Source organism: Bos indicus x Bos taurus, chromosome 10, assembly GCF_003369695.1.
Source record: "Bos indicus x Bos taurus breed Angus x Brahman F1 hybrid chromosome 10, Bos_hybrid_MaternalHap_v2.0, whole genome shotgun sequence".
Taxonomy (NCBI): domain Eukaryota; kingdom Metazoa; phylum Chordata; class Mammalia; order Artiodactyla; family Bovidae; genus Bos; species Bos indicus x Bos taurus.
The window spans coordinates 79,529,156-79,550,913 of NC_040085.1; the positions used below are offsets into that span (position 1 = coordinate 79,529,156).

The window sequence follows — 21,758 nt, forward strand, 5'->3', positions numbered from 1 at the left end:
AAAAATCAACCAGAAGTGGTACCTGCTTTGAGGAGGAGGGGAGAACACAGACTAGCAAATACAAGGCTTCAGTACCATGGAGTATGTTGTGCTAGCAGGACATGGGGAGTTGTGGGTACACTGATATGGGACTCCTATCCCGAGGAAGGAGTGGAGGTGATGAAACTAGGAAACGGTTTGCACAGCAGGTGACATCTAAACTGAGTCTTGAAGGAAAAAGGTGAGTCATTAGGTGAGACAATGAGAAATGAGTATTTCCAGCAGAGGAAACAGCACAGAGGCATGGGACAGTGGTCTAGAGGGGAAGCCGGGTGGCTTGATATTGATGGAATCAGGCAGGGGAGGTGGGGAGGCCTCCAGTTGCTTGCAGAGAAGCTTTTTACTCTGGGCAGTGGGGAGCCAATGATGGTTGTTGCAAGGAAGAGATACAGTCATGCCTGTGTTTTAGCTATGGCTCGTTCCAGTAGTCATGTATGGATGTGAGAGCTGGACCATAAAGAAGGCTGAGCACTGCAGAATTGATACTTTCAAACTGCTGTGCTGGAGAAGACTCTTGAGAGTCCCTTGGACTGCAAGGAGATCAAACCAGTCAATCCAAAGGAAATCAACACTGACTATTCATTGGACAGCCTGATGCTGAAGCTGAAGCTCCAATACTTTGACCACCTGATGAAAAGAGCCAACTCCTTGGAAAAGACTCTGATAATGGGAAACACTGAAGGCAGTAGGAGAAGAGGGTGACAGAGGATGAGATGGTTGGATGGCATCACTGACTCAATGGACATGAGTTTGAGCAAGCTCTGGGAGATAGTGAAGGACAGGGAAGCCTGGCATGCTGCAGTCCTTGGGGTCGCAAAGAGTTAGACATAACCTAGCGACTGAACAACAACAACAACTCTGGGTGGCAGCAGTGGATACAAAGGATTTGAGGAGTGTGAAAACAGAAGCTTGGAGTCTATTAAGAGGCTACTGTACAATGCAGGCAGGAGGGGATGAGGACCTGAACCTGATGGTGAAATGGATGGAGATGAAGAGTAATACCTGAGGGGTAGTTAGGAGGCTAAATGAATAAGATTTTGAGACCAACCATAAGTGAGGAAGAGAGAGGAGCAAGAATGACTTCCAGGTGTCTGGTTTGTTTAACTAAGTAGAAGGTGATGCCACAAACTTAGGCAAAATCTAGGGGGAAGCTGCTGGTTTGAGAAGGCAGCCTGAGCGTAAATGTCCACATCTTCTCCCTCTTAAGGTTCCATTAAGATGACAGGATATATTTTCAAAATAATGAAATCACAACAAAACTGGAAAACAGAAAAGATTATCAGTGGACCAGAAACTCAGAGGAATTTCTGGGAGATAAAAAGCAGATGAGATTCCTTGGTGAAGAAATGAGTACAGAGACAGTCACAGTCCCAAACACCAGTGGTAAGAACAATAAACATTCAAAGGAGAGGCCTGTTAGGGAAACAAACTTATCCAACTTCAGAGGAAATACACGCCAGCTGCCTATATTAGTCAATATCTTTTTTATTCATGAGTCTGAATGAACAACAAAAGATAAAGAAAAATAGCTATGTGACAATAAAAGAGAAAGATTAAATAAACAAATATAAAACCGACCCAACAAGAATTCCAAATCATTCAAGTTATAGACAATATATATAAAATTTTTTTTCAATGCATACCTTCAGAGAGATGTGAGAGGATGTTGCATTCATAAAACAAGAATAGGCTGCTATGAAAAAGGAGTAGTCAAAGAACAACAAAGTATTTTAAAGATTGAAAATAATTGTCTACATTTTTAAAAATTCAATTGAGATTCTGGATAATAGAATGGACACAGTTAAAGATTAACTTTTTAATGTAAAAGAAGAAGTTAATGGAATTTCCCAAGACACAGAGCAAAAAGACAAAAAGATGGAAGACATGCAAGTTAAGAGAAACGGAGGAGAGTCCCAGGAGATCAAACATCCATCCAACAGGAATGTCAGAAAGACAAAACAAAGAGACTGGAGGGAAAACAATAATAATTAAAGAAGCAAAAGCAGAACATGATTCATGAACTGAAAAAAAAAAAAGAATATTTAGATTGAAATGGGTCACCAAGTATCAAGCTGAAAAAATGAAACACACACACACAGATGGAAAGAATGAGAAAGAGAAGCAGATGAGTTTGGTTTTAAAGTGCCTTTGGGATACAAGGAGAGAAACCCCACCTGGCAATTGATGTATGGAGATGAAGCCCTGGGCGGTGGTCAGGTCTGGAGAGAGATTTGAGAATGAAGAAGGACCTATGGAGAGTGAGGAGAAGAGGGCTGAGGGGGAAACCAGGAAAGATAAACAGCTGGAATACTTCTCAGCTCCCACAGGAGGCGTCTCAGTTGCTCTTTTCTTGGGAACTTCAGTTCACCTTCTGTTTTATCCACTGCCACCCTGGACTCCCAGAGGCTGGACTGGCCTCTTCCAGAGCAAAATCTGCTTGCCTTAGGGGTGCGTTTGTGGCTGACAAAGGTGAAAATTGCTGGGAGGATAGGAATGGTGATACCATTACACAAATTAGTCTGTTTTCAGGTGGAAATCAAATCTTTATTCTTGCTCAAACAATCTCTCTCTCCACTGAAGCAGCTCATTCCCGAACACTTAGAAGCAAACAGAGCATCTAACAGTGAAAGATAACACATCTGATGGAGAGGAAGAGCACTGGGCTCTCACTCTTTGCTTGGTTTGCTTGGGGCAAGGGTTGAGGCTGGGAGTTGGGCAGAGGAGCTACTGGGAAGAGGAAGAGAGAATAAAAGCAGAGGCAAGAGAGGACCTGGTTACAGAGAGCAGAGATGAGATCAGTCTTTTGTGTCCCCTGGCTTGCAGCAGAGGGGGCCTTGCTCCAGGCAGGCTGTCCACCCAGCCCCTGAGAAGGGAAGGGGCTTATAAAATACCAAAGATTTAAAGATCTGGGATATTTATTCTCCCCAAAGTGAAGCCTATTCCTTCTGCCTTTTCCTCTCTGGAGTGGTGTACTTTAAGGCTGGAGGTCCCTCTAGGATGCACAGATGAGTTGGCCTTTTGAACTTGAAAGTAATTAATAATGTACAGATTTCTCCAGATATTCTCTGCCTCTGTCATCTTGTGTATGCCACCAGGGGAAGGGGCCTGCATGTGGATATTTCAGTTTCAATCTGTTGCTTCACACACACACATTCTCATACACACACAACACACATTATTATTTAATGACCACGTCACATTGATCTCCTCTTCCTCAGATCTCCCTGCCACCCATCCCTCTACTCCCAGCCCCAAATAACTGAGATTAGCCAGTCATGTGCCAGGGTCGACTCTTTTTTCCCTTTGAGGCCTTGTGAAGGGGGTCAGAATGGGAGCCTCAGATGGAAGGGGGGCTGGAGGGGAAGATAAGAAGTAGTCAGTGGGCAGCTTTCCCTGGTTGGGAGAGGAGCCAGATGTGTCTGCCTGGGTGACCAGAGGTGCCCTGCACCCTGACACCTCCAAATCTGGAAAGTCTACTCAGACAGCTGTAGAAGCGGGGCAGTGCATTGTTCTAGCCCCAGCAGCAAGCCAGTACCCCCAGAGACCAGTCACACAGAAAATAAAGCCCCTTTCTGTGCTTTCTACCGCCACTGTTGCCATCACTTTGTTGTGAGGGTTAGTGACTGCCCATTAACTCTGGAGAGCTGATTCTTGCCAGTGCTGCACCAACAGCTGGGAGCCAGAAAGTGCTGACATGGGGGAGGGGTTGATTCCCCCACCCTGGCGGGGCGCTTGCAGGGTAAGTCTGGGAGGTCACTGGCATGGCTTACTCAGCTCTACTCAATTGCCAATTAGCTAAGGTTTTTCTGAACATCACTGGGCCTGCCGCAGTTGAGGAAAATTATTGTCAGAGAAGCTCATTTTGTTTTCAAATTAAAAAACTCTCCCCAGGGATGGAGCTTTCCTGACTGTCCCCTCCTCTAGTCTTAGGAGGGGGATCCCAGTCAGGAAAGGTCCCTAGGAGAAAATGGCCTAGGACTAGGTCCCTGGCCCTTGGCTACACACAGGGGTGTTCTGGGTTGAGCAGTGGGGAGTGCTTTCCTGGCCTCTGGGCTTGGAGGCAGGGACCTCCTCCCCAGCTCAGCAACTCTGTACACTCTCATGGCATTCTCAGGGAAATAAGGAAGAGAGGGAAATCTTAAGAAAACACTGAAAATACAAATGGCCTTTTTTAGTTCCTTTGCTTCCCTCTACTCCATTAATAAAATCTTATTCTTTACTGAGAGAACATAACTTACTCTCCAAACCAGGTTAATGAAGTTGGTCTTCCATGTTCAAGGAGAACTGAGGGATTTGAGGGCTTGGGACAGACCTCAGAGAGCCGCACAGAATATTAGGGCTTAGAATCTTAAAACTCATCTCCCTCAACCCTCTTCTTTGACAGTTGAGAAAACTGAAGCCCACAGAGGGGAGAGGAGATGCCTGAGTCAGTGGTAGATCTGAGACCAGAACACAGGGCTCCTGACTTCTAGTCAAATGCTTTTATAAAACTTCATTCTTTTATTTTACACCCAATTACTGAGTCCTTACTATCTTCCAGGTGCTATGGGGGAGGGGAGGTGTGGAGGAAAGCGAAGAGATGAAAACAACACAATTCTTGCCTTCAAGGAGCTGTTTCCCTAGATCTGTGATTCTTGGGGGAAAAAAAAGAAAACAAACTGAGTCAGACTCTCACCCTATATTGTCTTCTATAGGTGATGACAGAAGAGGAGAAGGCGAGGGAACCCTCTGGGCTTCTCAAGATTTATAAGTTGTGCTTCCCTGACTCTGAGGCCCCAGAAGGCCAAGGACGAAAAGAGCCAAGGTTGGGCTGGGAGAGAATGGGGATAAAAGTGACAAGGATCAGGTCACTGCCAGCTGGCCTGACTGCTGGATGGGGATGGGCACGCACACTTGTCTGGTGGCATACAGTTGACAAGCCTTTAATCTCAGATGCTGTTTCACTGATTCCTACAGCAGTTCCTTGAGGTGAACAGAGCAGCTACTTTATCCTCACTTGACACATGAGGAAACTGAGGTTCAGAAAGGTCAGGTAACTGGCCTAAAGCCAGTTAATGCCAGTGCCCGGTTAGGAACTCCTAGTCTAGTGCTCTCTCTGTGACTGGCAGGGGAGAAGTTATGCTGGGTTGAGAGCATCGGGATAAAGCAGTGGTCAGCCACAGTGATGGGCCAGTCTTCCTCTACGCAGTTTCATTTTGATCACCATGTTCTGCCACTTAGAGAACTATGTTCTGAAGAACTGGAAGCACTTTGCAGGCCTGAATGAGCTCATTCAGCACACTCTTGCCAGAAGGAAGGAGGACTCCAAATAGAGGCTCTGTCTAGGGTCCCCAGTATATAGTCACCTAAGGGAAAATGGGACTCAGGTTCCCCACCTCTGCCTTCATGCACCAATCAGTGCATTGCAAAACCAGCCTTCTTCCATGAGAGTCAAGAGGGCCACAGGAAAAATATTGAGGTATCTTCTGGTACTTGCCTCCTTCTCTGGAGAAAAGGGCCTGGCCTATCTGTTGGCCCAAGGGCCATTTCCTGGGGAAAGAAATCTTGAGGCAGGGGGGCCACAGCCCACCCCAGTCACCCTGATGAGCAGGCTTGGAGGAGGAGAGGGGCGCTTAGTGAAGCGGCTCAGGTTTCCCTAGTGTCGCGGGGACTGGGGTATCAGGAGTCCTAGAGACTCTCTTCAGTTCCTTGTGAGCAGGATGTCTCAGAGCTGCCTGAGGTCGGGGTCAAGGCCTGGCCGGTGTAGGGTCAGGGTACCCGGGTGCCTGTGTGGGCCCTAGTCCCCCAGGCCCCTGCCAGCATCTCCAGCCTGTAGGGGGAGGGGGAGGGGGAGGGATGGACTTGGCGCGATCTCGGGCTGGAAGGAAGTCAGAGCCCCCGTCGCTGAGAGGGGTCCCACTGCCCTCCCCGGCTCAATCCCAGCCAGGCGCCTAGCTCTGCGCTCCCGCTACGCCCCCAGACGGCTCCTTACCTGTCCCGCCGAGGGCAGTCCCACCTCCTCCGCGGGGCTTGGGGGGCCCGCCGGGCATGAACCGGGGCGCGACTGGCGCCCTCGCCTCACGGCTTCGGCGAAGCTCCCAGAAGGGCGCCTCTGCTCCCGGCCCCGGGTCCCCGCCGCCTCCGCCGCCGCCGCCGCCGCTTCAGCACCGCGGACAGCTCCCGCCCGCCGCCCGCCGCCGCCGCCGCCGCACGCCCAGCCCGGCTCGGTCCCGGGAGCCCCGCATCCTGACCCGGCCCCGCCGCCGCCGCGCAGCCCTCACTCAGCCCGGCCCAAGGCGGCTCCGCGCCGACTTGGGAGAGCAGCGAGCAGGGTCCCCCGCCTCCCCGCCTCCCGCCGCCGCCGCCGCCTCCCTCTCGCCTCCGTGCTCCCTTCTACGCTCCGGAATCAGCCCACCAGGCACTCCGGACCCGCTCCGGGGCGGGGCGGGGCGGGGAGGGGCGGGAAGTCGGGGGGAGCCCAGAGGAGGCGGCCGCGCGAGGGGCGCGCCGCTGGAACTGGCTTCTCTGGTTCCTGGAGCTGAGCCCCCTTTCCCTAGATCTTTGCCTCAAACCTACTCCCGCATTTCCCCAGGAGCTATGGGCGGTGCTCCCATTTTTGAGCCCTGAGTTTTAATATTGTTCTGCACCCCCCACCCCCCAAAAGAAAAACAAGCAAACAAAAGCCACTCATAGGGCACCTACTGTATACCAGACACCATGCTGAGTCTTAACATTTTTTAACCAATATCATCTCATTTAATTTTCTTAACTCTATGAGGCAGTATTTTTTTTTTTCCTTTCTTTCCTATTTTATACATGAAGACACCAGGCTCATAGAGATTAAATCTCCTGATTTAGAGATCGCAGTGCTGTGCGGGAAGTGTACAGGCTGTAAAGACTGTGGGCCTAAGATTTGGCCCTAGTGTCTCTCCTGTTAACTATATAACTTTGAGTAGTTAATTAACCTCTCAAAGCCTTGAGTTTCTCCTTAGCGAAATGGGGGAAGCTGAATCACCTTGTGGGGTCATATGAGGACAAAGTGAGATGGCATATGTGACACATTGGCCCCAAATAGGCCCTCAGTGGGTGAGTGTTCCCTTCAGCTCTCCCAGAAGGGTCCCTGATGTCCTCAGATACCAGCCAGGGTTTCTGGCTGCTTTGTCTCCCTGACTGTGCTGTTCTTTATCACTTCCACCCCCACCAATTTCCTTTTTTCAAGCATGAGGGTATCCTCATCTTGAGTGTTATGAGTGGACGAGGCTGTTTTTTACAAGGTCTTGAGTCTCACTGTAGTACCAGGAGGTTGGGAGAGGAGAGGATTCTCATTTTCTGAAGGTAAATAGAGGTCTGCAAAGTAAACCTCAGAGGGACTTCTCTGGTGGTCCATTGGTTAAGTATCCACCTTGCAAAGCAGGGCACGAGGGTTTGATCCCTGGTCAGGGAACTAAAGATCCGACACATTGTGGAGCAACTAAGCCCACACACCCCCAAGGACTGGAGCCCATGTACCATAACAGCTGAGCCTGTGCACCCCAACTAAGACCTGATGCAGACAAACTAAATAAATAAACAAACCTCAGAGCAAGCTGAAGCTGGGGCTGGGGCTGGCAGGAGTCACTGAGAACCAGCCTCTGGCAGCAGGAGTTTTCCCTCCCCCACCCAAGAATACACAGCGCACTGAACGGTGGTCTCCAGGATGCCTTCACTCCCACATAACATGGAATGTCTACACCAGTTCTACTGAACTCCTAGCATCCTCTGCAGGAGCCAAGAGCCCCCATCATGGAGTTTGGGTCTGCTGCTCTTCAGGACTGGGCAGGGAACTCCCTAAGCTCGTGGTCTTCCTCTGTCTTCCAGCTAGTATTGATTGGTGTTTAACCTGTTGGGTGTTAAATATATTCTTGCTTTTCTTGCCCTTGCCCCATCCGTGTGGAAGTCCCAAGACTAGGAAGGCTCTTGGACCATTCATCCTGAGGGCCATATAGTATCTGCACAGACACCCTCCACCCCTACCCTCACACAAGACACTGTCCTTGAGTCTCAGTGCCCTCTTGCTCCTTAACTCCCCTCTGGCTTCCCCTTCACAGGGACTCATGGCTCCCTACTTGGCCTTTCCTTCCTCTGTCTCCCCCGCTCTCTATTCTGGCTTTGCTCCATGTCTGGGCCGCATACGGAATTGCTAATCAAATGGATAATAAAAAAGCCAGTGAAGCAAAAGCCGCATATAAATTCTAAATACTAATGTTGATAATTATATGCTGTTGCCTGGAGGGAAAACTTGAAGTGAGGCCGCTGGTGTTGTGTCAAGGGCCCTGGTCTCTGGTCCACCACGAGACCTGAGTTCTAGTCTGCTCTTTGTCGTGAATTGGCTGTGGGACCTTAGGCAGTTGCCTCATCTCCCTGGGCCTTTACTTCTTTAGGATTGCAAGCCTCTTCAGCAGCTTTGAGGAAACCATAAAGGCATTCAGCACCATGTGAGTCTCGTGATAGAGAATGGTGGGCCAGTGCAACAGTACATGTTTATTTTAAGGAAATTACCTTTATCCTTCTCAAGACATGGGAGGCAGCTCAGGAACTGAAAAATCTACAACTGTGCAGAGTTTCCACTCCATTTGCCATTCCCTTCCTTTCTTTCTCCCTTCCTTTCTCCACTGAGCCTTTCCTGCTACGTAATGAAAGTCAGCTCCCCGGCTAGACCCTGAAAGTACAAAGTATAAGTCATAGTCTGGGTCCTTGAAAGAGCTGCCATATAAGGACGGTGGTGGGACTTTCCTAGCTGTCTGGGGGCTAAGACTCTACGCTCCCAATGCAGGGGGCCTGGGTTCGATCTCTGCTCAGGGAACTAGATTCTACCTGCCGCAACTAAAGATTCTGCATGCTGCAACTAAGACCCAGTTCAGCCAAATAAGTAAGTAAATAAATATTTTTTAAAAGAGTGGTGGGGTGCCTGGACATGATAACCAGCAATTCTAATACATCAAGAGAAATACTATCATAGGGTAAGTGAAAAGTTCACAGAGAAATGGATTTCCCTTTGGTGGTCCAGTGGTTAAGAACCTGGGTTCAATTTCTGGTCAGGGACTAAGATCCCAAATGCCATGGAGCAACTAAGCCCGACTAAGACTGGACGCAGCCAAATAAAATAAATAATGTTAAAAAAAAATTGAACAGAGGAGGAAATGATTAGCTAACTCTATCTGGGAAAGTCCCAGGAGGTTTCCTGGACGTGGTGACATTTGAGTTGAGTTTTACTGAAGGATAAGACATCCATCAAGCAGGCCAGGAGAGGAGAACATTCTGGGTAGAAAGGCTGGAGTGAAGAGATGAGGCTGGAGGACAGATGAGGAAGCTATAGCAGAATCCAAGAAAGAAATGGTGGGAACATGAATAAGGCAGATTCAGCAGAAGAGGGAGCAGGGGATGGGTTTGAGACACTTCTGGGGGAGAACAGAGTGGAGAGATTTATTGTGGGGAAGAGGGTAGGGCATCAAGGATAATGTTGGGGTCTCCTACTTCTAGGAAGCTGATGTTACCTGCAAGAAGGCAATGGTGGGGAGGTAAGAAAAGTCTGCTTACCCTGGGTAATGCTACTGAGTGTTATAAATCCCTCAGTTTCTAAGATTTTACACTGTTTCAGTTTTATTCTTTTTTAGTTCTGAGCAAACTTTCTAAACCCCCTCACTCCCAAATCTCATCTTATCTTGATTGTCTAAGTGGAAAAGGGAAAGGTCCAGGCTTGGAACAGGAGATCTCAGTGGGGCAGAGCAGTGCTGGAAGCCTTCCTGGAGGAAGCAGCAGGTAACCTAGCTGGCTCCAGAACAATGCCCACAGATAAGGGATAGAGTAGGCACTGGGTGAAAACCTTGGAAGAGATGTCTTCATGTCCTGTTCTGCTCCCACCTCTCTGACATTCCCCGAACAGAATAACATGATGGGCTCCATTTCTGTTGGAATTAGCTCCGGTTGCTAATCTCTTTCCACCTGGGGACTTTTCCTTCATAAGCTCTTTCATGCACAGACTCTTAGCTCTTTTACAAGGGGTTGATTTGCTTACAATGTTCCCTAAGGAATATAATTCAGCACTAAGTGTGGGGAGATCTGCTCTGCTCACTACATCAATAGACCACATATTGGAAGAGATGCTCCCCATAAGGAGGAAGGCAAACCCCACCCTCATCCCTGTCCCAGTGAAACTCATGTTCAAGGCTACATGGCTGAGACTCAGAAAGCCCTGGGTTGGGGTGGAGTGGTAGTGGGGAGACAAGCTGGCAGAGTGCAGTGACAAGCAGGTCTTTGGGCCGCTCATCACCCAAATCCTGTTCCCATGGACATGGCTCCAAAGCAGGATTCATTCCTGGGTATAAGCATAACTCTGGACTCAAGATGGCTTCCCTGGTAGCTCAGTTGGTAAAGAATCTGCCTGCAATGCAGGAGATCCCAGTTCGATTCCTGGGTTGGGAAGATCCCCTGGAGAAGGGATAGGATACCCACTCCAGTATTCTTGGGTTTCCCTGGTGCCTAGATGGTAAAGAGTCCACCTGCAATGAGGGAGACCTGGGTTTGATCCCTGGGTTGGGAAGATTCCCCTGGAGAAGGGCATGGCAACCCACTCCAGTATTCTTGCCTGGAGAATCCTCATGGACAGAGGAGCCTGGTGGGCTACAGTCCAGGGGGTTGCAAAGAATTTGACACAACTGTGTGACTAAGCACACACTGGACTCAAGAGAGAACACTGGAGATCTTCACTGCTTCTGAATTAGACCCTTGGATTAGAGGGGTTCCTCCCTCTCCCTCACCAGCAAGAGGGTGTATAATCTGTTTCTTAAACTTCTTTGGAGGCCTTTGGAAGTTCATTACCACAGCTGTTCACTTCTCTCCATAGAAGAATACAAAGCTGAATTGCAAAGGCAATATTTTTTTTAGCAACACACCAATTCATGCCAGAGAAAGGAGATGAGGAGAGTTCTCAGCACCACTCCTGTGGAACTCTGTGCCCTCCTGCCAGCCACAGGCTCACTCAAGTCTGGGAAGGAGAATGGGCGAAAGGCAGAACCAGAGCATACGGTGGAGGAACACAGCAGCTGCAGATGGTGCAGTTCAGAACTCCACCATCAACTCTGGCATCCACAGGCTGCCTCGGGGGCATGTGAGCATTGGCTCATTGGCAGAGAAACTTGAACTGTTGGCACTCCCTCACTTTTCCAGACCGTGTATGTGGGGGGGTCTGGGGGGTGGGGTGGGGTGGATGGGAATTAGCAGCAGCAGCAGCAGCAGCAAGCAGACCGATTGGGTTTTTCACCTGACATAATAATGAAAACAAAACTGAGTGAAAGAATAAGAATGCTTGATGTTTGCCTTGCACGCTACAGTTTCTTTTTTTTTAAATAATGTTTGTTTGTTTGTTTTTGGCTGTGCTGGGTCTTCGTTGCTTTGAGGGCTTTGCTCTAGTTCCAGCAAGCAGGGGCTACTCTGCTTGTGGTGCACAGGCTTCTCATCAGGGTGGCTTCACTTGTTGCTGAGCACCAGTTTTAGGACACATGGGCTTCAGCAGTTGCTGTGTGTAGTAGTCGCGGTTCCCGGGCTCTAGAGCACAGGCTTAATTGCTCCGCAGCATGTGGGATCTTCCTGGATCGGGGATTGAACCCATGTCTCCTATACTGGCAGCTGGATTCCTCACCACAGAGCCACCCACTACAGTTTCTGGAGCTCAGAAATCTGCTCAGCCAATATCTCATATGTTCTTCATAAACATATGTCATTCTCAAGTTAAAGATGGGAAAAATGAGGCCCAGAGAAGTTAAGCAACTTCCCACCTGGAAAAAAGGTGTCAAAGGTCAATAGTAAACCATTGCCACTGCTCCCCCCACCCCCTCCCCCTCACCCCATTCTCTCTTGGGTCCCCTAAGCCCAGCTGAGTCAAGCCAGAATCATCAGACAAACTAAGGAAAAGCAAAAGGGAAATAAACTGCAAAAGGAAGCACATGAAAATCCTTGGCCTTTGAGTTTGGCAAACACAGGTTCCTGACTTAGCAGAGAACATGGGGCCTTGTGGCATTCTAATTCTGCCTGAGAAGGCACTTTTTTTTTCATTTTGAGGCAGTAAAGCAATATTATGGCCTGTCATTATGTTACACAAAAGATCTAGAAACAACAGGCTGGTAGAGAAGAAATGAATGGCAAGCAAGAAGCAACAGAAATAAGTTAAAATTGAATTATTTCTCATGATATTGGTATGAAAACCATTTCAAAGCATGTGGGTCTGGCTTTAGGGAAGGCTTTGTCCACTGGCCAAAGCCTGTCATAAAATTAAGGTGTTCGTCACCTTGTCTGCTTTACTGGCTTTTTTTTTTTTTTTTGAAACGTGAATTAGCAATAGTCCTACCAGATGTCTTTTAGAATTTTATAGCACTCTCTGCTAAGAAGTCCAACCAGCTGCAGGGTCTTTTTTTTTTTTTTATTGGAGTATAATTGCTTTACAATGTTGTGTTAGTTTCTGCTGTACAACAGCGTGAATCGGCTATAAGTATACGTATGTCTCCCCTTTCCTGAGCCTCCCTCCCACCCAGCCCCCATCCCACCTCTCTTCGTCATCACAGAACATGGAACTGCACTCCCTGTGCTATACAGCGTCTTCCCCTAGCTAGCTGGCTATTTTACCATGGTAATGTGTGTCTATCAATGCTACTCTCTCAATTCATCCCACTCTCTCCTTCCCCTGCTATGTCCACAAACCCATTCTCTATATCTGTGTCTCTATTCCTTAGGCTCATCAGTACCAGTTTTCTGGATTCCATATATATACATTAATTGGGTCATTTGTAGTAATGTGGATGAACCTAGAGTCTGTCATGCAGAGTGAAGGAAGGCTTTCGACAAAACTGATACATGACCTTTCCCCTGCCCTGGGAGCTACAGTCAGCCAGGTGGGGTCTGCAGGGGGAGGCCTTTTATGCCTTCACCCTGAACTGAGACAGTGGGCCCCCAACTTCTGCCAGGTCTTGCCCTCAAGGAATCCTCTGAAGAGCTATATCCAGGACCTAGGACCACTCCCATCTGTGTGTGTGTGTTACTGTGTGCTTGCCCCAGGGGTGAATTTCTAAGCTGGGAAAGGAGAGACTTTTCTTCCTCTGTGTGTAGGAAAACATTTTTTCATGCCTCCCTGCTGCACGTGTCTGTGTGTCTGATATGCTGATGAGAGAAATGACCCTTCACTCCTTGCCAGATCATAGTCTGGGGAGGCAGGGAGCTTAAAGAGCTACTGATGCTAAGAAAATGTTCTTAAGCTGAGTACTTGTTATATCTTTCAGCTCAGGGTGAGCAAGAGAGACTCATCCTGGGTCCCTGCTCTGTGTCAAATGCTTTTATCTTTTCATTTTCAAAATAATTTAAGTCAAGGCTCATGGAGGTTAATGTTCCAGATTCACACATTTCAGCAAATGATGGGCAAGATTTGAAGCCAGGTCTGTCTGATGCCAAAGCTGAATTCCCCACCCACCCCCATCCCCCTTCTCCAGCAACCCTACTCATCTCCATCATGGTCTGAGGAGTTGACACATTTAACGAGGGAGCAGAAGAGGAAACAGCATCAAAATGCAAAAAGAGCCTCTCAGGGTATACATTCGCTCTCAGGTGGAACTGGGATCCACGAGGCCCCACGTGCTCCATTGGGTTAGGAATCTGTTTGCCAAATTCAAAGACTAACAGTTTTCAAGTGCTTTGTCGGGGGGCTGTTATTTCCCTTTTGTTTTCCCTTGATTTTTCTGATGCTCTTTTTGAAGTTCTTGGCCTGGTTCATCTGGACTAAGGGGACTCAAGAGGGAACAGGGGCGGGAGAGGAAGGAGCAGAGGCAGCCCAACCCTGGGGAGTGGGGGAAGCAGGGAGGCGACAAATTCCAGAATGAAACACTCAAGCTGCTGCTTCCCTCTTCCAGGACACTCACTCCCAGAGCTCTTCTTTTCGCCTGTCGTGAAAGAGATGTGTGTGTGTGTGTGTGTGTGTGTGTGTGTGTGTGAAAGGACAAGGGAAAAGTCCTCAAGAGACCAAGCTACTTGCAGTTGTCAGCTTCTTGATTCCTGGCCCCTCACAGTCTCAGCAGCATTTGGGGCACCCACGTAAGCCCTGCCTCTTAGTGAGCACGTACTTGATTCCCCTGCAGCCTATATCCCATCACTCATCCAATCCTGGTATTCCATCCTCTCCCTCTGGCTCCCAAACCGATTATTCCTTTACAGACCTTGGGCCCTGACTATACCGCCACAACGGGGCTCTGCGGTGTCAGTGATGCTCCACGACAGGGCTGTGAAGGCACACCTTGCCAGGCTGGGCACCGGAGAACTAAGGAGCGAGAAGCACAACAGACGACAGAGGGACGGGCGGTTGGATGGATGGATAGATGAGAGGCTTTTTTGAGTGCCTGCCATGTGCCGGGAACTAGGCTAAGAGCTTAATGAGTATTATCTCAATGAATCAGCTATTAAATCCATGAAGTGAGAATTCATTATACCATATAAATTGTATTCATTCTAATAAGTGCCAGGCAGTGTGCTGAATGTTTCACTAAGCCTGAACAATAATCCACTTCTTTTGTATTAAGAGAACAATTAATACAGTGATCCCTAGTCTTTGCCTGAGGAGGTACTGGAGGGGTGTGGCAAGTAGAAAGAATAGGAGCCTTGGCATCAGGCAGGTCCTGAGTTCAAATCAGTAGAGTTTTTGTCAGTACAGGTGAGTTCTTTTATGGAAAGCAATTTGGCATTTCTGTATCAAGGACCAAAGTAAATACACTACTGGGAATCTACCCTAAGACAATAGTAATAAGTAACATTTGTAACTATTCATGCAGGCACTGTCCTAACTGCTTTAGATGAGTCGTCTAAAGCATATTTAATTCTAGCAATAACTCTACGAGAAACTTACTTTACCATCCTTATTGTACAGGATGTGAAAACCAAGACGGTAATTTACCCAAGATTATATGGCTTATACGGATAGAATCTAGATTTCAAGCTAGATAGGCAGTCTCTAAGGCCTCGCTCTTCAACTCTACAACACACAGTATAAAATTTACACATAAAACTAGCTATCACCAGAAAAAAAGAAAAAAAAGAGGACTTCCTCAGAAGTCCGGCAGTTAAGACTTTGCACTTCCAATGTAAGGAACACAGGTTTGATCCCTGGTCGAGGAATTACGATCCCAAATGCCTTGTGGCAGGGCCAAAACAAACAAAAAACTGAAACAAATTTAAAAACCTGGCTATTAAAAAAAAAAACCTGGCTACTACAGTATTGATTATTGTTATAGAAAATTTGGAGCACATATAAATGTCTAAGAAAACAGGGCACAAATTTAAATAATGTTTTTAAAAAGTTTACAATACCACAAGGGAAATGCTTATAATATGAAGTGGGGAAAAGTAGGTTACATAGTCATACATACAATATAATCATAAGTGTGCAAAAAAAGCCTAGAAACATCCTAGGAGGAATTAAAGCAAAGAGCCATTAAGAGTTGTCCCTGGGTGAAGGCAGCCATGGTTCATTTAGATATTCCTCTTTTTCCTTGTCTGTAGTTTCCAAATTCTCTGCAGTATACATACTTTACTGTAAAATTATTTTAAAACTTACATAAAAACTGATATTTACTGAATTGTATGATTGGTAGGTTGGGTGCCCTTTGAAGACTCATCTCCTCTCCCAATTTCATCACTTCCAGCAGGGATAATGGGGGGTTGGGGGGGGTGACCTCTCCCCTGGCCTGCACAGTGGGAGATTTACAGTAAATGAGGTCACATTTCTAAAGTGTTGTGTTCTCCTTACAGCTGGGTGGACTAAAGCCCTAGTGATTTTCACCAAAAAAAAAAAGGAAGGCAAAGAAGAAACCAGTAGAGTGGAAAACAGAAGGTCAGGAGCGAAGGAGGGGGCAAAGGAGACAGCTTGAGGAGGAAAGGGGAAGTGAAGAAGGAGAGCTGAGCCCCAAGATGGTCAGGGAACTGCAAGGGAAGAAAGCAAATGAGTGATGAGGCAAGACAAAGAGTGGGCAGAAGACAAGAGATTGAGGGGGGGGGGGGAGAGACTGCAGCAACCTGTAAGACAGTTCATTGTTTTCAATGCCAAGGTTTCTGTTAAGCTGCAGGGGATTGCCCCAATGTTACAGAAACCATTTTCTGCAGTTAAATGAGACTTCCATCTAGAGGAGCACGTCTCCTGGGCTTGTAGCTTGAATCTCTCTCCCAGCTGACTGGACACTCCCTAGTCCTCAAATCTCCAACCAAAAAGGAACTTTCTGGACTATAGCCACTGCAGTTTGCCAGGGACAACTAGACTGTCCCTGCTGCCATTCATCCAGCCCATGCTATAGAGCTCTGGTGCCAATGGACTTGAGTTATGACATGATTCACTCGGGATTAACACCCAGCTGTCCCAGAACACAGTTTGCAAAGGCTGGATAAGGCTTTTAGTTTATAGGCACTGAAAATGGATAAAAGAAAAAGAAAACCATGGAACAATGTGAGATCTGCAAAGGTCATCTGTAGAATCTACCGCAGGGAAAAAAATGAGGTCCAGAGAGAGAACAACTAGCTACAATCAACAGCTGCTGACAGCAGTGGGGTCTGGGCTTTCTAATTTCTTATGAGTAGAACAATCATTTATAACATGAATGAGTGATGTTTTGTGTCTTCAAAGGGCTCACTGTGAATCCAGCTACCCTTCTTTTAGCCTGATAAATGCCTCTGAGATAGGTAATCCAGGAATAAGCTTGATATCTGTGGGGAGAAAAGAAGTAGCAGCTCAGAGAGACTATGGAATTCTCTCTGTGTCGACGGACTGATTAATAAGGTGCTGGAGCCCAAAGCTAAATTTCTCGAGAACAAGAGTGTGGCCACACACATTCCTGAGGAACTTGCAGCCCCGGGAAGTTGGGAGCAATTTCAATTTCTGCGATTTGCTGCTTGGGACTATGTGTCAAGGGTTGGAGGCAGAGAGTGCAGGTTTCCAAGTTTCTACTGTCACGTTCTGATTTCTACTGTGACAGCATCTGCTTGACTACAGTTCTGATGTGTGTGGCCTTAAAGCCATTATCACTGAAAACCATGGATGGAATGCTTATTGTATACAGGGAATGGAATAGGTTCTGGGGATACATGGAGACACAAGACATGGCCTTAGTCATCAGAGATAAGCTGATGTTAGCTGTGGTATAAGGCCAAATACAAACATATACAAAGAGGTGATAAGTCAGTTCTCGAATAGCGCCCCGCCTTTGTTGGTGCCGTTCTACTTCCTCAGAATCCTCTGCTGCACCCACCTATGCACCCACCCACATTCCTAAAATCTCAGCTCAGGTGCTTCCTCCTCAGGCATCCTTACCCAGACTCCTCAGCCTGGGTTGGATTCCCCTCCTCTGGTTTTCTGTAAGTTCCTCCATGTTTCCATCCTAGAGCACTCAGCACATTGTACTTCTAAATCGTACTTGTCTCTCTCTCCTACCTGACTCTGATTTGGGAGAGGAAGATGGGACTGTATTTTTTATCCCTGGTAACTAGGCTGTGCCTGACATAGTGTTAATCTCTCAGTCACATCTGGCTCTTTGCAACCCCATGGACTGTAGCCTCTGTTCACAGAATTCTCCAGGCAAGAATATTGGAGTGGGTTGCCATTCCCTTCTCCAGGGGATCTTCCCAACCCACGGATTGAACCTGGGTCTCCTGCATTGCGGGCAGATTCTTCACCGTCTGAGCCACCAGGGAAGTCCCATATTAATTGTGCCAAACATAACTAGACAATTAATAGATAATTGCTGACTAGACAAAAGCAACCATTCTGCTTATGCTGCCTCCAGCATGAAATCTTTAAGGTCGCTTGCAGCTCTAACATACTGTGACTTTATACTCGCCAGGTGAGGCATTGTTTTCTTTGAGGCTGGATGTGACTGCACTTAGTAGTGATGGAAACCACCTCACTGTTGCCCCTCTTTTCCTCCTCAGAGACCTAATGATAATCTGGGCATGGATAACATAGGGAACCTGTGATTTACTTCACCTCCCTTTTATTAGAGTGGCCAGAGCTAGCAGGAGTCCACTAGGAGCTTCCTGTCCACGTCTAACAAGGTCTCCACCTAGTTACCTGGTTGCTGGGAAGATGAGGCTGGGAAAATCTAGTGGCTAAGCAACACAGTAAACTCAGGAAAGGAAACCATTTAGAAGTATTTGCAGATTAGAAAAGCAAGGAAACTTGATGGAAACAAACATTCAAAGTACCTGCCAGGCTTTTAATAATGTCAGAGGAGAAGAGTCTGGAACCAGCTGGAGGAAAAAGATAAGAAACACATTTATGTCCTCTGCCCAGAACCATGACATCAACTGTCTCCCACCCCCACCCCTCTACCTTGTGCTTTACTGTTGGAAAACAATGCTTGCACCTCTCTGGCATGGTGCATTGCGCCAATCTCTCTCTGCGTGTAGGAAAACCAAGTCCAAGATGTTAGCAGATTTGGCATCAACTGTGGCGTGTGTTACTGTCCATGGTGTTGAGTTTCCAGTAGGGCCCTGAAGCTTCTGAGTCTTAGCCAGGTTTGTCTGCCCTCACAGATGACCCAGCTGATGAATGATAGGAAGCAGCTGGACTGTGGACAAGGGAGACTTGAGAGTCTGTCTGGAAAGACGGGTCCACAATAAATTATCTGAAACCCTTGGAGCCAGATGTTTTTCAGAATTTAGAATTTTTCTGATTTTAACAAGGTAATATGGTGCACCTACTGCTTATTCTGTAAAATCCTTAGTGAGGTCCAGAGCTGCACCACGGAACCAAGCATGTCGATATTTCCTTAGAAAAATGTATGACTAATCATCCCAAGTGTGATCAATAAAGATATTAAAGAGCTTCATGGCAGTTCAAGGTCTTCCTTCAAATGAGTTTTTTTTTGCCTTAGACTTATGAAAAAGCTTTTGATCTCAGAGTATTTTGAATTTCAGAATTTTGGCTAAGGGACTGTGGTCCCAGCCTTGGATTCCATCTTGAATCAAATTGACCTGCAAACATTCCTCTGGCTGATCAGAATTTCTAAGCTTGTTAATATCCCGACTGGGCGCTGGAGGCAGGGGATGGATAAAGGAACCAAAGAAAGGCAGCTTTAAGTACAGTCTTCAAACCTCCCCACCCACAAAGAGTTAAAAGTATAATTTTTCTCCTGAGGACAAATAGCTAATAATGAAGGGTTTCCCAGGTGGTGTGGTGGTAAAGAATTCATCCGCCAATGCGAGAGAGGGCTTCCCAGGCGGCACAAGTGGCAAAGAATCCACCTGTCAAGCAGGTAACACAAGAGTTCCCTGGGTTGGGAAGATCCCATGGAGAAGGGTATGGCAACCCACTCCAGTATTCAGGTTCGATTCCTGTGTAGGGAAGATGCCCTGGAGGAGGGCATGGCAACCCACTCCAGTATTCAGGTTCGATCCCTGTGTAGGGAAGATGCCCTGGAGGAGGAAATGGCAACACGGGCCAGTATTCTCCAAAATCACTGCAGATGGTGATTGCAGTCATGAAATTAAAAGACACTTGCTCCTTGGAAGAAAAGCTATGACCAACCTAGACAGCATATTAAAAAGCAAAGATATCACTTTGCTGACAAAGGTCCATATAGTCAAAGCTATGGTTTTTCCAGTAGTCATGTATGGATGTGAGAGCTGGACCATAAAGAAGACGAAGCATGGAAAAATTGATGCTTTTGAAATGTGGTGCTGGAGAAGACTCTTGAGAGTCCCTTGGACTGCAAGGAGATCAAACCAGTCAGTCCTAAAGGAAAGCAACCCTGAATATTCATTGGCAGGACTGATGTTGAAGCTGAAGCTCCAATACTTTGGCCACCTGACGTGAAGAGCTGACTCATTGGAAAGGTCCCTGATGCTGGGAAAGATTGAAGGCAAGAGGAGAAAGGGACGACAGAGGATGAGATGGTTGGATGGCATCACCAACTCAATGGATATGAGTTTTAGCAAACTCCAGGAGATAGTGGAGGACCGGGGTGCCTGGCATGCTGCAGTCCATGGGGTCGCAAAGAGTCAGACACAACTTAGCGATTAAACAGCAACAACAACAGTGTCAGGGCAGAACAAGTAATGTGATTCAAAGCTGAAGCAGCCACACTCCTAATGCTAGAGCAGATCTATAGAGATCTCCCTAAATTTGCTTGTAGGATAGCATCTAACTGATAGCACTAAGTTCTTTTATCTTGGAAAGTGAGACTAAATGGATCCAGGGATTTCTTGCTTTCTGCTCCACTCTCCCCAGTCACAAATTGACCATAGCCTAAAAAGTCTGGGGACTTGCCTTGTGGTCTAGTGGTTAAGAATCTGCCTTACAATTCAGGGGTTACAGGTTTGATCCCTGATCGGGGACTAAGATCCTAGATGCTATGGGGCAAGCTCATGTGCTCTAGAGCCAAAACAACCCAGTGCAGCCAAATAAACAAATATTAAACAACAACAACAAAAAAAATGGAGGACTTCCCTGTCAGTCCAGTGGTTAAGACTTCTTCCAGTGCAGGAGGTGGGGAACTAAGATCTCACATGCCTCACGGCCAAAAAACCAAAGCATAAAACAGTAGCAATGCTGTTACAAATTCAGTAAAGACTTTAAAAATGGTCCACATTAAAAATGTTTACAAATTAAAGAAAAAAACTTTGGAGGCCATCGCTCTTGGCAGATTGAACTTTGGAGCTTGGACACTAAGCTCCTGCCCTGAGAAAAGAGGCAGGGTGGATATGTAGAACCCAGGGTGTACAGCACTGAGTTTAAAGTTAGAAGTTCTAACCCTAAACCTGCCACCCCACCACCTTGCTGTGTGACTTGGAGCAGATTGTGTCTTCTCACCAGAGGCTTTCTATCCCACACAGCTCCAGGATTCCAGGATTCTGTTTTGGTTTGCAGGATTCTGCTTTTGATGTCCAGGAGTATGCAAAGGAGGCTGCAGGGAACTAGTGTCCTTGGAAAGCCGCTGGTTAGTCTGGTTTTGGTGTTTGGTCCACTTAGGAAAGCAGAGTGCTGCTTAAGCATTGCAGGCTCTGGGGATCAGAAAGACAGGCTCAAACTCTGACTCAGCCACTTCTTAGCTCCCTAATGTACTTATCTGAGCCTCAATTTCTTCATTATGTAACATGGGGTTAATAATAGCACCTATCCTAAAAATATGACCTGCCTTTTTTGATCTTTCACCCTACAAATGTTTGTTGAAGTCTCCCTGTGAGGCATGCACTCTGTTAGGCATTGCGATACAGTTATGAGAAATACCAGATGGAACATAGACAATGGCTGGGTAGTCATACTAATGAATATTTAAATTTTAACTGTGAAAAGTGCAGCTAAGAATGGCAACAGTTATAAGACTCTATAACAGAGGGATTGATGTAATAAGAAAATTTACGTAAGATTTTCCTGGGAAGGTGATACTTGCTTTGAGCACTTAAGAATGAGGATAGCTAATTGAATAAGAAGGGAAAGATGTACAAAAGATTTGTGGTGGCATATAAGGAAGAAGGCCAATGAGGTTGGAGGGAAGAGAATAAAAGAGAACTAGGTGAGGGGGAAGAGGTAAGCAGGGTCTCATGATGTTTTGCTTTTATTGTCAAATCAGTGGGAGGCCACTGAGGGGTTATGCAGGAAGCTGTTATTATCAGATCTTCCTTTACATGAGATCTGTAACTAAGAATAGATTTGGAGACAGGTGGTAAAATTAGTTCATTAGTTA

At 46.9% G+C, this 21,758-nt stretch overlaps 1 protein-coding gene across 6 annotated transcripts in view; it reads right to left on the reverse strand.

Moving 5' to 3' along the window:
• Positions 1-21,758, reverse strand: part of SYNDIG1L (synapse differentiation inducing 1 like) — a 57,707-nt gene that overhangs the window by 11,805 nt on the left and 24,144 nt on the right. For 2 of the 6 annotated variants that reach the window (XM_027552426.1, XM_027552421.1), the window contains exons 1-2: positions 6,011-6,168; positions 2,214-2,288 (exon numbers count right to left, since the gene is read on the reverse strand). The exons of 1 other annotated variant lie outside the window; for it this stretch is intronic. The gene's annotated coding sequence lies outside the window, so the exon portion shown is untranslated. Of the gene's footprint in view, positions 1-2,213; positions 2,289-6,010; positions 6,333-21,758 lie in introns of those variants that run through there. 3 more of the 6 variants (XM_027552427.1, XM_027552420.1, XM_027552425.1) reach the window with 2 other exon arrangements.